Source organism: Pseudonaja textilis, chromosome 2 (assembly GCF_049901715.1).
Source record: "Pseudonaja textilis isolate UNSWEBS1 chromosome 2, rPseTex1.2, whole genome shotgun sequence".
NCBI lineage: Eukaryota > Metazoa > Chordata > Lepidosauria > Squamata > Elapidae > Pseudonaja > Pseudonaja textilis.
The window spans coordinates 104,628,886-104,644,879 of NC_141991.1; the positions used below are offsets into that span (position 1 = coordinate 104,628,886).

The following is a 15,994-nucleotide window of genomic DNA, read 5'->3' on the forward strand; positions in this document are numbered from 1 at the left end:
CATATGATTTCAATTTTATTTTTTTCAGTTGGCTAATTGGAAATTTTGTACACATTTTCTATAATTTAAATTGGTAGTTTTATTGTAGCAAAATCAATATCCAAGCCAAAATCAATATCCAATCAACTGTAGAAAAAACAATATCCAAGCCAGCAATATCTAAAAAACAAATTTATGGAATTCCAGATGGAAGTATTTTAAAATGAATGGTTGCCCACTCATCTGCTAAAAAAATTAATTTAGTAGGTGCACATCACTGTTTTTCAATTATTTCTGTGTAATATAGTTTCAGGATGTAGTGCTCTCATATGCCATTTTTATTAGCTTTTTATATTATTGGAAGGCTCTTAGGCATTCAAGAACAGTATTTATTTAAAATGAGAGCAAACAAATTATCCATATTTTGTCATTTCAGCAATAAGTGTTTGAACCCGCAGGTACAATTTTAAGAATGGACTCAAATAAAACACTAATAATCTGTTAATGAAAAAAAACAAAATAATAATGGTTGTCTCTTTGGAAATTATTGGAATTATGTTATCTGCTACATTTTTTGCTCCTTAGGCAACGAGCAAAGCTTTTCTTTCTCTTCCAAATTCCTATTTGTGTCCTAGACTCCTGTTTTCTTCAAGGTAAACCATAATATGAAAGTGGCATTTCACATAAAATTACCAAAACTATCTCTCTTTTTCATAATCCAGCATCACTGGGGAAATCAGATGCATTCATTCTCTTCGTCTATTTTGCTTAGATAACACATGGTATTATTTGCAGCAATTTACCTGGTGAAGGTAAAGAATTTCACTTTTCTCTAGCTCTCCATTTGTCTGATTCAGTTCCCTTTTTTCTGTAGCTCTGATTTAAAATATCCAGAGAAAGGACGATTTCATTACTTGCATCCATTTTGCTAAATCAAAATAACATAATTTTATTTCCATTTTTCCTAAATAATGAAACCATATTTTGCCTGTACTGCATTGGTTACCATAAATATTTTAATATTCTTAATCATAAGTTGATGTATATGTTGTACTTATTTTAAAAATATTAGCTAACAGTATGTGTGATGACCCGGAGTGTAATTCAAATGTAACAAAATCCAAAACATAAATAAATCTCTTTTAATGCCTCCAACTTGGCCCCACTGTTCAATAATTCTCAGTTGGAGATAAAACTTATTCAAAGATAGTCTTCCAAAGAAAGCAATACAATCCAAACTTAATGAGCAGATAGAGGTGAAATAAAAAACTAAAACAAACTACTATGAAAGAATTTCCACAACGGACCAGGATAAGTAATTACCAACTGCAAGAAAATAACAAGGCTGTTGGAAGGACACCAACCAAGATAACTTCAGCCCAAAATAACAGACTCTTTGCTTCTGGCAATGCTGTGTTTTAACCATCTCTCTTATATACTATTCTCCCCAGCTGCAACCAATGCGGAGGATCATAGCCACTTCCTCTCTCATAAGTCAAGTTGTTGCCTTCTCCGTTCCTCCCTGTGTGTCCTAGGATGAAAAGGGGATGCTCCTGGTTCTTCCTCTGACTGCCCAGCTGGCCTCTGCCCTTCCCCAGCCTCCTCCACAACCTCCGGAGCCACATCTCCACTCCTTGTCTGCTGTTCCGCCTCTCCCTCAGAGTCCGACTCTAACAAGGGCATGACAGTATGTCTCTATTTTTCCGTCTTATTTCTTAAAAAGAAATAGATGGTAATTATTTAAGTAAGAAAGATTTCGCATTAACTTTAAGAATATGTAAGAATGTACTGTCACACCATGAGGATGCTATCCATTCATTGTGTCCTGTTCATGGTCATTCTATGGACCAGCTTTCTCCACCTTCTCCAATCTTGTACAACTTCTTTCAGTTGTTTTATGTCAGTTTTGATGGCATCTACTCACGGTGCTTTTTGGAGACTTTGTTTCCTTTTGCTGATGACCATTCCAAGCCTTTTCCAGTGAGTTTGATTGCATGACATGGCCGAAATAAATACGGCAGAATTTTGTAATTTATTTTCCAACAATATACCTGGTTTAATATGCTCCAGTACTTGCTTGTTTGTCATTTTTGTTGTCAAATGACTGTGCAGAAATCTTCTCCAACACCTCAGCTTGAACAAAATTTTTTTTTCATAGTCCAGCTTTTACAATAATAAATAGCTAGAGGAAACACAATTGCATGAATTAATCTGCATTTAATTGCATTCTACATTTGATTCAGCTCATCATTGCTATGCAACCGGGTGCAATTCGATGCTTTATTTCTGGACTGCATTCACAGTTTGATCAATCTGCGATCCTAGGAAAGTGAATTATTGTACACATTTGATCTCTTCACTCTCGATAGTTATTTTGACATTTCCATTACTCAAAGTGGTCATGAACTTGGGGTTTTTAATGTTCAGGAAGAGGACAAATTCTTCATTCCATTCTGTAATTCTTTTAATCAGATGTTTAAGGCTTTCTTTGATTATTGAGAGGAGAATTGTGTTGTCAGCATAACAAAGATTGTTGATGTTCCTTCTTCCAATCTTTATTCTGATTTTTTATTCTTCAAGTTCCAGCTTCCTCATGATCATTTTGGCATGCAGGTTGAATCAGAAAGGTGAAAGAATGCAACCTTGCCACAATCCTTTCTCCATCTTGAACCGATCGGTGTCTCCATATGATGTTTACACAGAGACTTCCTGATTTGTGAATACACCATAATCTAACATTTAAAAAAAAAAACACCTGTAATTTTATTTGGTAAACAATGACAATTTTGCTCAAGCAACAATACTTTTTCTTTGCTGAAAAAGATGCAAATTATGCTTAATGTGTTCTTTACATTTTCCATATATAATATTGGATTATTCCGAATGCATGACTAATTTACAACTTAATGCATATTGTCTAGCACCCAAAGGCAAGCCAAAGAATTTTACTTGTTATCTTATGCTAAGATTAACATATTCCATAACGGACATCATTTGTCCAGTTGGATTTGCTTTATTAACTAGGCATTTTATAATCCGATAAAGTTTGTTTCTGAACATTTTATTTATTGTCATGTACTACAACAAGGTGCTTTTTTGACAGACATAAAAGTATGGCAAAAGAAGCTAGCCTTAATTCTGCAATTAGTCATTTCAAACTCTCCTTTCTTCCTTTTGAAACTCTGTAGGTGTGCCATTCACATTTTCTTCTTCTGCACTTTTCCAGCACCTGATCAGTACCTTGCTGAGCGATCTTAATTGCATGTCTCTTAGAAATGCTTCTCCCCCCAGTCCTCACATTTGATTTCTTTTTTTGGAGGTTGGGGCCCGTAAGATATTCTCTGTAGACATACCAAGGGGAGTGTTAACACCACAGGCTATACAATTCCACAGTGGGTGAAATTTAGAGTGGCAAAGCTACTGTAACTGGCTTTCCAAGTAGGAAAAATATATGCTGGAGGAGAGCATGACCCTTACCAGCAAGCATAGCAAAATTTTCAGAGAGAAGGTATCCAAATGTTGGGGGGAACATTATGAACTGCCATAATACCCAAAATCATTTATAATTCCAGGAGCCATGGTACAGCAGTGGTTAGAATGCAGTATTGCAGGCAAATTCTGCCCACAGTCAGGAGTTCGATTTTGACTGGCTCAAGGTTGATTCAGCCTTCCATTCTTCCAAGGTAGGTAAAAGGAGGACCCAGATTGTTGGGGACAATATGTTGACATATTTCTAAACCATTCAGAGTGCTGTAAAGAACTATGAAACAGTATATAACTCTAAGTGTTATTGCTATAAGGAGTATTACATTCTAGTGCTTCTAAAAGCTTAAACTTGTTCAGTAGGAGACTGAGTATTGCAAAGACTGCATTATTTATGAACTTTTCATCATATTTAAATAAGTGCTTATCTTACATAGGGATTGCTCTTGAGTTATGATGGCAATTGGGACTTGAATTTCTATCTCTTAAGGTTGTAAAGTTCTTAGCCACAGCATCCCTGCAGTCCCCATTGTAAGTAAGGATCATGAGTCATTAAATGAGCATGTCTTCATAACTTCCTGCCAGCTTCCAGAAAACCAAAGTAACAGCCTGAGCAGTTACAGGCACCTCTTGGCACACCCATACTTTCAAGTGTAATTGGCTTTCAAGTGTAATTCAAAGTTCTGGTTATTACTTATAAAGCCCTGTAAGGCAGAAGGCCTAGATTTTTGAGTAAATGTTCATCCTCCAACTGCTTCTGCCCATCCAGTACATTCCAGCAGAGTGGGGGCATTCCAGGTGCCCTCCATTAAACATTGCCATCTTAAGGGACCTAGAAAGCATGGATTTCCATCTTAAGGGACCTAGAAAGCACGGATTTCCATCTTAAGGGACCTAGAAAGCACGGATTTCCATCTTAAGGGACCTAGAAAGCATGGATTTCTTCTTGGATCCCCGTCTCTGGAACAACATCACTCCATAGATGAGGAATGCCCTCGATTGTGGGGTTCAGAAAAGTTTGGAAACCTGGCTTTGGACTCAGGCCCAACGTTGGGTGTTTATTATTTGTTTTAATCTGTTCGGCTTTGTTGCTTCTGCTGTCCTTTAGACTGGTCTGAGCTGTCTGTGATTCAATGCTTTTTAATACTTGCCTTAATTTTGCATGCTGCATATAATTTAGTGGAGTCGGATGACCAATAGATTTAAATAAATAAATAATTTTAAAAAGACTAAGACTAAGATCCTAAACTATACTTAGGTAATTTAAAAAAAATGGCTGATTAGTACTGTGAAAGAGATGTGAGCTCCAAACCATGGCCAGGTGCAGTATCTCTGCTTGTCCTCATTTGCAGTGTAACTCTTGGGAGAATTATGAACAGTGTTTCCAATCTGGAAGGAAGAGTCACCATTTAACATATACAGAAGAATTCCAGATTAATCTCTCATTAAAGTAATGGCTGGGAAAGATTCCAATTTGAAATCCTGGGAGTACAATGATGTCTATTTTAGGTCTGTGGGATCAAAATTGTGACTCAGTGTAAGGCCGCTTCCTAAGTTGTGTTTCCATCATGAGGGCCCCTTTTTCAAACCTGTTAAATTTCTGGAAAACATGGGCTTATCAAAAAATATCCAATACATTCCTGGGGCTGCTAATCATATTCCCATCACAGAATTAAGTGCCAAAGTTCACATGCAAGAAAAACCAGCATAGATGCATTGTAGTAGCACATACCATGAGTGCAGATTCCAATCACGTCATAGCTCTGCCACATCTTTCTGAAAAATGCTTCTGCTTCCAGAATCCCTTTTTCAAACAACACAGTATTTTTTACCCAGTAGTCCTTCAAGAAACAGTTTTTAAAAAGTTTTAAAATATATAAATATGAAGTAGGACATTTAAAAAGCAAATAGCTATGTTTGCAGTTTGTTTTAAGTTGGATTTAGACAAACTAATTGTAGATGATGACATGTTAAAAATGTAGAATGCAGAGATGAAAAGAAGATGGACTGAGACAGATGTCTGGACCAATATGGAATTCTTGGGAACCAAGAGAACAGGGAAATCGATTTGGCTGACTTTCCAGTCTCTCGGTAGAGCTCAAATACTTTCCAGGGCTTACAGACAATGACATAAACTATTGGAACAAAGAGGTATGAGCTTCATTTTTCTTGCCATCTGCTTTCTCACTTCAGTATTTGGTATTCAAAGATTTCCACAAGTGGTGGTATTGATTGGAAGAAAAAATATTGTATGATTAAGAAATGAATTATTAAGAAATTATATGGTTTGCCTTATTTTATTACCATCACTTGCCACAGGTGGGATGAACTACTCTATGAAACCCTCTTCTCTGTGTAATTCCTGGCATGTTTGTCATAAAGGCAGCTAATCATGACAGATTATGTAAGATATATTTACATGAGACAGAACAAGATGTCCTGTAATTAGTGGCCACTGAGTTTGAAAGTCTGAGGCCATGTTGTGTTAGGTTTCACAGAGTCTATTAATTGCTTCCATTTGTGAATCAGCATATTCAACCTCACAGAGGAAAATAAAAAACATTGAGACCACAGAGATCATCTGTCTTACAATCTAAGGTGTGATAAAATTATATTTGACATTCATTTTCACAATGTTACAACAGAATAAACAGTGGAGAAATAGAAATCCTTTCCATCAGGGACTTCCGGTTTGCAGGGCTTCGGCAGTAGGCAGGAATCCACAATCGTGCGTGGTTTCTGCCTGGGCTCGCTGCTGGAGCGCCCCGAGCCAGCTGGCTTAGGGGCTAAGCCACCCTGTAGAGGTGGTGAAGAGGGGGGAGATCGCCAGCAGGGTCGAGGAGAGCTGCATTTCTCCTCCTCAGTTGGTCAAACTCCCTTTCCCAAAGGCAGTAGGAGCAGTGGTCAGAAATGGCTACCTCAAAGAAGCACTCAACCAGAAAAGAAAGTGCAGGAGGAAGATAAGTGAAAGTTTTGGCTGACTGGGATAAAAAGCAACAGCTAAGATACCCTGGAATTTAAATTTCATAAAAGATAACATCGCTCCCATAGAAGAGTCGGAAGCAACGAAAGAAAGTGAAAAGGGAAAGTTGTTTTTTTTTCTTCTCTCTCTTTCCTCACATTGACAACTAAGAGAGCTGAATAAGAAATCCAAAAAATCCGCTTTGGCACCAATAGGTAATTAAGCTGAAAATATAATTAACTGCCAAGGGGACAATAAAGATTTCTGGACACTAGAAATCCTTTCCATCAATTATAAAGATTGGAGCAAAGTTATTTTTTTCTTAGTATTCATACTTATTTGAATTTTGAAACACAAATTTTAATTTAAAGATCCATACAATATATTTAGAAAGGGAAATAGGATCAATTTGTGTGCAAACTTTTACTTTTACAAAAAAAAAAAACAGGACAGACTGGGCTTGTGATAAAACTGACACCAATGACAAATAGATTGGTAAACTAAATTACATAAGAATGTAAATGCTGTACAAACTGCATTGGCTTTCAGGATGCTTCCGGGTATTATTCAGGGTGCTTTTAAAGTCCTGGATGCCACAGAACTAGGTTACTTACAGATTACTTGCAGAGTTAACTCTCTGACTGTTGCACCAGATCTGACAAAGTGGTGTAGGAAGTTAGCACCCACCCCTCTCCTAGAAAAATGAAATATCCTAGCTAATATTAAAAAGGCAGAATATTTCCCCTAAAAAGAGTAGAAATTCAGAAGCAGAAACTCACCTCAAAAGCAGAAGTTCATCCCCACCTTTGTTAATGGGTGGGCCATTAAGGCCCGGGCCAGAATATTCTACATAACAAAGGCCTCTACCCATCTCACCACCAGCCAGCACTCAGGTGAAGCCATGTGGTCCAGACAAAGCCAACAAAGTTAGCTAAGACCTCTGCCCCTAGGAGTCTGACAGCCAATGGGATACATTTCTTATACAGGAACAGGAAACACTAAAGTGGGGCCCAACAGAGGGTGTAAAACAATTGCACTCTCAGAATCTTGCCCCCTTTTTCCTTCTTTTTCTTCACTCAATATCTTGAAGCATGTGATCGTCCTTTTCACTTTGGAGCTCCAAGTCATGTGGTCCTGTCCACCATTAAACCTTCTTTCCAAAGAGCCTCCCTATTTCCAGTGTCTTTTTCACCACTTGGAACTGAACCCAGAAGATATTTCTTCCAACAGTGAGAATGCTCCAGTCCCATCTATTAAAAAGGCTGACTTTCAGGATTACAGAGGCATGCCTTCTCTGTCACTCTGTCTGCTCTGGATAACAGCCTTCCCCCTGAGACTTGGAGGGCACTGACCCCCTTGGCCTTCTGGAAAATTCTTGCAACCTGTTCCCTCCCCCCAGGTGTTAAGGTCAAAATGTTAGGGGAACTCTTTTTATGTGTGTTCATTGTGAATTATAATTTATTGCCTTGGGTTTTCTTATTTGTACAGGATTATTTTTAATTTTAGTTAGAGGATTTTTAAATAGTGAAACGGTTTAAATAAACATTTTAAACAAATAAATACAATCTCCCTCCAGACACAGACAAAAAAATATTGTGATATTTTTTAATAGCTTAATAAGAATTAAAGGTGGTTCAATTTAAGGAAAGAATGTTTCAGATAATGAAAATAAAACAGTCAAGTAGTTAATTCTGAGTGCCAATTTCCCAGACATTATTTGTTATACGGAGGCCTTTGTTGGAGGATTTTGATTTTTCACATACACAAAAAGGTTTCAGAACCAGTTTTAGATCCAGTTTGGCATATTAGTTAAGTACCAGAAACGGAGAGACCAGGATGAATTTGGATCAGTTTGGATCAGTCAATGTCTCTCATCCCTAAGAAAGAGGCAATAGCAAATTACTTCTGGAAAAAATATATTGTCAAGTAAACTGCTGAGATTACTTCAGGTACTCACCAGTAATCCACACTGATTTGAAGACATATATACATATATCTGATTTTTCCCTATGCAGATTATTATACAACTGATGTTAGCAATGTCTTGTCTTTAGTTATTGGAAGATTATGCATTTTCCAATTTCAAAGCAAGGTATTCTGACAATTTTCCTTTATTGAAATTAAAATCCCGATAATGCATTTAATACAATCCTGATAATAAATGTATATGATAGAAATAGAATAAAGGTAATGATAGAGGGAGAATTGACAGATTCCATCAATATAAGAAAAGGTACAAGACAAGGATGCCCACTATCACCTTTGCTATTTGTATTAACTTTGGAAGTGTTAAAAAGAAATATTAGAGATGATAAGAGTATAAAAGGAATGAAAATTAAAAAGGAAGAATTTAAATTGCAAGCCTTTGTAGACGATTTGGCTTTCATTTTAGAAGACCCTTTAGAAACAGCACCAAAATTATTGGAAAAGATAGAGGCGTATGGTAAGGTGGCTGGTGTGAAAATAAATAAAGATAAAACAAAGATCTTGACAAAGAATATGCTACTAAGACAAAAAGAAGAACTGGCAAACCTATTGAAAATTCAAGTCATGAATAAGGTTAAGTATTTGGGGATACATTTGACAGCAAGATGTAGTACATTAAAAGAGAACAATTACATTAAACTTAAACAACAGATAGCGTTAGATTTGATGAAATGGGAAAATCTACAATTGTCATTAATAGGGAGAATCTCAACAATCAAGATGAATATCTTACCCAGAATTTTATATCTGTTTCAAACAATACCGATTAGGCTTGGAAAGTACTATTTTGAAGATTTAAATAAAATTCTGTTGAAATATATATGGCAAGGTAAGAAAGCGAGAATAAAGTTAAAACTCTTGCAAGATGCTAGAATGAGAGGAGGATTTGGTTTGCCTAATTGGGAGTTGTACTACTAAGCTACAAACTTGATGTGGGCTAAGGAATGGATAACATTAAGAAATACTAGATTGTTGACATTAGAAGGACATGATGGGGTGGCATGCTTTTCTATGGTATAAGGGAACTAAAACACAGGGCTATTTTAGAAGACATCATATACGGGAGTCTCTGTGGTTAAATTGGGAGAAGATTAAAAAACAATGCTATTTGACAATTCCACCCTGGTTATCGACTATTGAAGCATTTTCCTACCCCATAATATATAAGAAGGAACAAACAGTTAGATATGGGGAAATATTGGATGAAAAGGGTGAACTTAAATCGATGCAAAATCTAGAGGAACACGGTTTAAAGATAAATTGGTTTTCATATGCACAAATACATTCAAGGTATGAGGAAGATCTCAAAACAGAAGGATTTTATGACAAATTGACTGACTTAGATAAGATTTTGACAGGTACTGATGAAAAGGTGATTTAAAAATTGTATGGTTATTTATTGGAAATTAAACTAGAGGAAGAACAAGTTAAAGAAACTATGATTGCTTGGGGGAAGAATTTTGGATATGGGATTGATTTAGAGAAATGGCAAAAATTGTGGTCTCAAAATTATAAAATGACAATGTCAACAGCATATAAAGAAAATTTGTATAAGATGTTTTATAGGTGGCATTTTCCCCTGACAAGAATAGCAAAAATGTTCAAGAATAAATCTGAAAAATGTTGGAAATGTAATCAGATACCTGGCTCATATTACCATATGTGGTGGACCTGCGGGGATGCTAGAAAATACTGGACTAAAATCTGCATGTGGTTGGAAAAAATGACAAAGAAACATATAGACTTGAAACCAGAGATATTTTTATTGGGAATTTTACCTGATACATACAGTAAATATTTAAAATATTTGATTGTAAATGTATTAACAGCGGCTAGGATTGTATTTGCTAAAAATTGGAAAAATGAGAAAATACCATTGCAGGAAGAAATTATTAAGAAAATATTGGAATGTGCTGAAATGAGCAGATTGACATTTGAAATTAGAGAACAGGATGATAAACAGTTTTGTAAAATCTGGGACCTTTTCTATCAATGGTTAGATAATAAAATACAATAATAGAATATCTAGAATTTTAGAAAATAATGAATATATAAAGATGTATTTCTTTTTTTTGTCATCATATCTATAAAATGTTTCTAGGATAGATTTGGGAGGATTATATGAAATGTTATAAAATAAACTAAGTAAATTATAGTTATCTCGCAAAGCATGAATGAACAAAATTATAGTCCATTGATTGTTTAATAGTGATACTAGGGTATTCAATTTCTGATTGATAATATGAGTTATTATGTAATGTAACTGTAATTGAGACTATGAAATGGATGCACAAAAAATTTGTAAACCAACCGACACACTGCTTGTACATTTATGAAAGAAAATTGGATGTTTTTATGTTTTGTTTGTTTTTGTTTGTCTTTAAAAACCAATAAAACTTGTTTTTTTTAAAAAAGAAAAGAAATAGAATGAAGTGGGGTTAGCTGAAAGACTGATAATTCTAAGCAACTCAGGTTTGAAAATAATTCACTAAATAGAAAATGCATTCTATATCAAATATCATGACAGCTATACATTTTCATCTAGATCAAGGTGAAATACTTTCCTACAGAATCTCAACAACGATGAAGATCCACAAATGGAGCATTGAGAGATAATTTTCTTGCTCTCGGAGCTATTTCAGAGAGAGGAGACAAACATTGTTTTTATGAATCTTGAGAATAAAAACAAGACTTTATAAAAGCCAGGCCGGCTTTATAAAAACAGAATGGTCAGTGTAATTCTCAATTGTTTAGGCTGATACAGAGAGCAGAATTTTTGGAGCCTGTGCTTTTTACTCCTAATATACAAATGGCATCTATAAGATGGAATACAGTGAAAAAGGCATTGGGTAGATTAATTTCCATTTGGTTTATTTTAGATATTGAAATTGTACTTTAAAAAATCTACTATATGCCTGTTGAGTTCTAAGGTACAAAAATTACTTCTACTGATCTTATTAAATCCACTTCTCACACAAAGAAAGATAATCCATTTTCTCATCTTCCAATATTAAAAAGTCCAGCTAATTCTGAGCATGTATATCTTTTAATTTATAATCTTTTATTATACAAGTGGCTCCCACTTGTGACCGTTTGTCATTACAATGGTGATCAAAAAGTAACTTTATGATCAATTCTCACTTTTGCAGGTTTGTAAAGCTGAAGTAAGAACATAAGCACAGACACGGTTTCATTTAGTGACTGCTTTGCTTAACAACTGAGTTGCTGGTCTCAATTGTGATAACTAAACATGGATTATCTGTAAAATCAAATATAAACATGTCATAAAATAGGCTTTGAAAGTTAAGTTTGATTCAATTCAGCAGTTGAAATTTATTTTATATTCAGACCAATTCAGAAAATTGTTCCAAATAGATTTTAATATTTTTACTGATTCCAGCCTAATCCCTTAATGCAAACTGATTTGGACCATTGAATTTCATGTGCATATATGTAGCATCAAAACACTATTATGATGGGTTTATTTTAGACAATTGCTTAATAGTTCATGTCCTTGCTTATCATTTAGAACACTTTAATATCCTATGATGTGCCTTTCCCTAAAATTCCAAGCAAATATATGAAATTACATTCACTTCCTCATAAGTTACACAATGAAACAAAACACACATACCTTTCATGAAGTGTGTCTCTCCAGTTTCTCAATATCTCATGGTAGTATTTATGATATAAAGGGATTGCTACTGTCAAAATTCAGGACAAATGTGAGAAAACATTTTAAAAGTTTATTTAAAAAACTTGAGTGCTGGTGAGTATCTAGAGGAATGAAGGCATAATTTTATATTCATGAAGTTTATAACTTTAAACTATTGTTTAAAGACACTTTTTTCTTCTTCTCAGAACCACAATTTATTCTTTGTGAGGAATGCAAATTCCAGTAAACCTTTAGGCAGAAGTTTCTGAACTAGTTAGGAAATTTTAAGAGATCCAAAAAAAAAAAAGTGCCAATGAGTTAGTCATTGCTTGGGGGAAAAACATAGTTGCTATCTAAAAACCAATTATCACAAAAGGTTCTAGTGTACTTTTTTCAGATGGCAGTTCTGACAACTTTTTCCCCCAGAAGTTATCTTTGAAAATTTCCCCCCACAGTTAGGTCTTACTTTCTGGTCATGTTCACAATAAACCAAGATGATGATGAAAATAATTGTAAAAACCTTTGAATCAAAGCCTCTTTGATTGAGGCTTCTGCCAAAAGCACTCTAACTTTTGTCTCAGACAATGTTGTTGTAATGATTGGCAGGCACAATGGAATGGTCAAGAAATAAAATGGGAGTTTGCTGGGCAAGCCATTTAGTAGAGCTAGTGGGGACGTGTGGTGCAAATGCTCCCCGCCCCCCCCCCCCGTGATTCACATGGTTTTCTGAGAAACTTTATTACATTTTGAAATGAATGTGAAGATGAATGGTGAATAGCTAGCTCATTTTCACAAGAATGTGGGCTCCTTGCCACCAAGGCTCAGGCATCCCCAATAAGCACATTCTGTCATAATCATCTACTAGGAGTCAACATCTGTCTGAAGGACAACTGCATGGTTTGGGTTGGATACAGAGTGAGAACAGCCAAATCCTTCCCTTTCTGCTAAAGAGGGAAAAATGGCTTGCTGTTAAAAACAAAAGAGGAGAAGAGAAACAGGGCAACTTCCATCTCCCCAGAAGCCTCAGAATTCACTTACTGAAATTGTCAGAAATATATAGGAAGAGTTGAGAAAGAAGGAAAATATTTCAGGAAATATATGTCTGTAAAAATGTTTTTAGCTAGAATTATTTCCTTCCTTCCTTCCTTCCTTCCTTCCTTCCTTCCTTCCTTCCTTCCTTCCTTCCTTCCTTCCTTGTCTCTCCTTCCTTCCTTCCTCCCTTCCATCCTCCCTCCCTCCATTTCTTCCCTCCTTCCTGTGTCAGATAATTATTATCACTAATGTTGCTCTGTATAGCATTCTGAATAAAGTATGAATTTTTGTGCTGCTTGGAATCTATAAGAACTCCTTTAGTTTAGAATAAATGTAATTAGCCTAAGCTCATTATAGATGATATATAATAATAGATTATCTTTACATTTTCTCTTTTCCTTATTTGTGAAAAAGAAGTTAGTTTCTATTTATACCTTGTGGAGATTGATCTATCTCTACTATTGCAAATATACTCAGTAAACAAAATGCTACTGAATTCTTTGATCTATCCAGAAAGCAAAACCTATTACATTTAGAAACTTAGAAACAAAGAAATACTCTTCCCCCCTCCCTGAAATCAGAACTTAATTCTTTTTACTGAAACTGAACATTCATTCATTTGTATGAAGCAAAGATACTGGGAGGAGGTGAAAGATTTGGCAAAGTACTAGCCTCTAGGCCAGGGGTTCCCAACCTGGGGTGCTCGCAGCCCCTGGGGATGCGAGACGATATTCCAGGGGGTGCAAGAAAAGTCCAGGTAAATAATAGGATATTGGCTATATGTTGGCATTTTTATTTATTATTTATTTCAGGGGGGGCGAGGTTTGAGTGAAATTTCTTTAGGGGTGCGGGGCGAAAAAAAGGTTGGGAACCACTGCTCTAGGCTGAAACCATAGCATTAACTCAATTATTATAACACCTCGGATTCAAATCAACAATTTTAATGTGTACTCTCAAGAGTACAATACTGAGTCAGTTGTGCAATATTGAGTCAACAACTGTAATGGAAGAGGAAATTAATACATTTTATGTAATTTAGTTCTTTCCAAGAAATTATCAGGCTGTCTACTGTAATGTAATCTGTACAAGAAATGACTAAATCTATGAAACAAGGAAGAGATCCTAACTTAGGTTTTTATCCCATTTAGTAATATAAGATGTTGTGGCTCCGGGCTTGGATTCAGCTCCTGTGACTGATGTGAGTTCAAGTGAGGAGGTCATGGCAGAAAAATATGAGCTGGCATGTCTCAGTGATTGGACTGGTAACCAGGATGAGGAGATGGACGTGACAAAAGATGACAGACCTGATGTATTAGAATTGTCAGGACCTTTGACCTCCTCTGGTTCCTTATCTGATCAACAGCCGGGAATGGCTGACAGGGAAGTTTTGAGAGAGTCTTCTAGTGGAGATGAGAACTTGGAAAATTTGTGGTTAAATGTAAAAAACAGAAGACGGTTGAGAAGGCAAAATCAGCTGGAGCAAATGAGGAGTGCGAGTCAGTAAATTAGCACATTGCCTCAATGAGTATAAAAGGACACAGCTGGGCTGGTGCAATTTGCCAGGAACAAAATGACTATTTGAGTGAGGACGTTACAGCAAGAAGCTCTGAGACTGGAGATTTATTGCCAGGACTGGTTTGCCGGACAGAGTAAAGATTTATGCTGTGAATTGAGGTTTCTGCCAGCCGTTATCTTGTAAGACTTCTTTCCGTTTGATTTAATTGTGAAACGGCTGCTTTCTGTTTTGTTCGTTTGAATTTTGAAGGGGAGTCATAACAATAAGACATATATTAAGTTTTTTGATCCAGTACTATTAAGGTCTGTAGTAATGTCTTTTAAAGTATATCAATGAGTTTATATAAACAAATTGGAAGCCTGGGAGAAATTATGCTAACTATGCAAGCTATTACTGATTTTCTTAAATGTAGATGCAAAATATTGGCAGCAACTCTGGCACATAGATTTTGGAGGATATTACTCTTGATTGACAAGCAGTTGGTGTACTGGTTAAAGGCACCAGGCTAGAAATCAGGAGACCATGAGTTCTGTCTCTGCCACAGGCATGTCACCAGTGAATAAAATGAAAATGGGCCAGTACAACAGTCAGTGTTTTGTAGTTCAGTTGCCAATATTTTTTTTAATGCCCATTCATGCATTCTTTATAAAATTGCAGCAAGAAATCACAGTTCTAATAAAATATTAGCTAAACATTCCTGCTATGAAAAGAATAATAATCACCATGACTTGGCTTTATTATGTATCTCCAGAATTCATATCTGTATACAAACTGTACTGTCATTTGACATTAATTAATGGGAAGAACTGCCATAAATGATGGGAAAAAAGCATTTCTACCCTACCATTAATCTTTCTCTTATATGCTTTAGAAAATCACTTTTGCTCCTTCAAAGTAACTTCAGAGGCAAAGAGAGAACAGGAAACCAGTTCTGTGCAACCTTCTATTTATTTTATTTCTGTTTTGACTCGGATTGCTGACCTTTAATTTCACAACTGAATAGGCTGGTGAAGTTTGAGCAGACTTATTTTCAGAACATTACAAGAGAACTTTAACCGTAATCTACAAACTACTGTACTTCAAAGCTCTGTGAACCAGACCGATGTGAACCACTTATCAGTAAAGGAATAATACCCCAATTAAAGTTACCAGAAGAAAGTGATTTGATTTTTGGTACCTGTTCTAGAAGATTATAAATGTTTCAGTATTTAGGATAAAAGGGACAAGAGAAAGCCAGTAGAGGGTAAGGAAAAACCATCACATCTATACTTGCCTCATCCAATCTTCAACAGAAGAAAACATATGTCACTCAGTTGACCCGTGGAGTCCTTGGTGCTCTCTGAGAATGGTTGTTTGTTTGGAGATATTTCATTACCCAACC

At 35.8% G+C, this 15,994-nt stretch overlaps 1 long non-coding RNA gene across 1 annotated transcript; it reads left to right on the forward strand.

Moving 5' to 3' along the window:
- Positions 1-8,021: 8,021 nt before the first annotated feature.
- LOC148126986 (uncharacterized) lies at positions 8,022-12,347 on the forward strand. The gene is made up of 2 exons (XR_015741784.1): positions 8,022-8,611; positions 10,844-12,347. It is a non-coding gene; the product is annotated as an uncharacterized LOC148126986 (long non-coding RNA).
- The last annotated feature ends 3,647 nt before the right edge of the window (positions 12,348-15,994 follow it).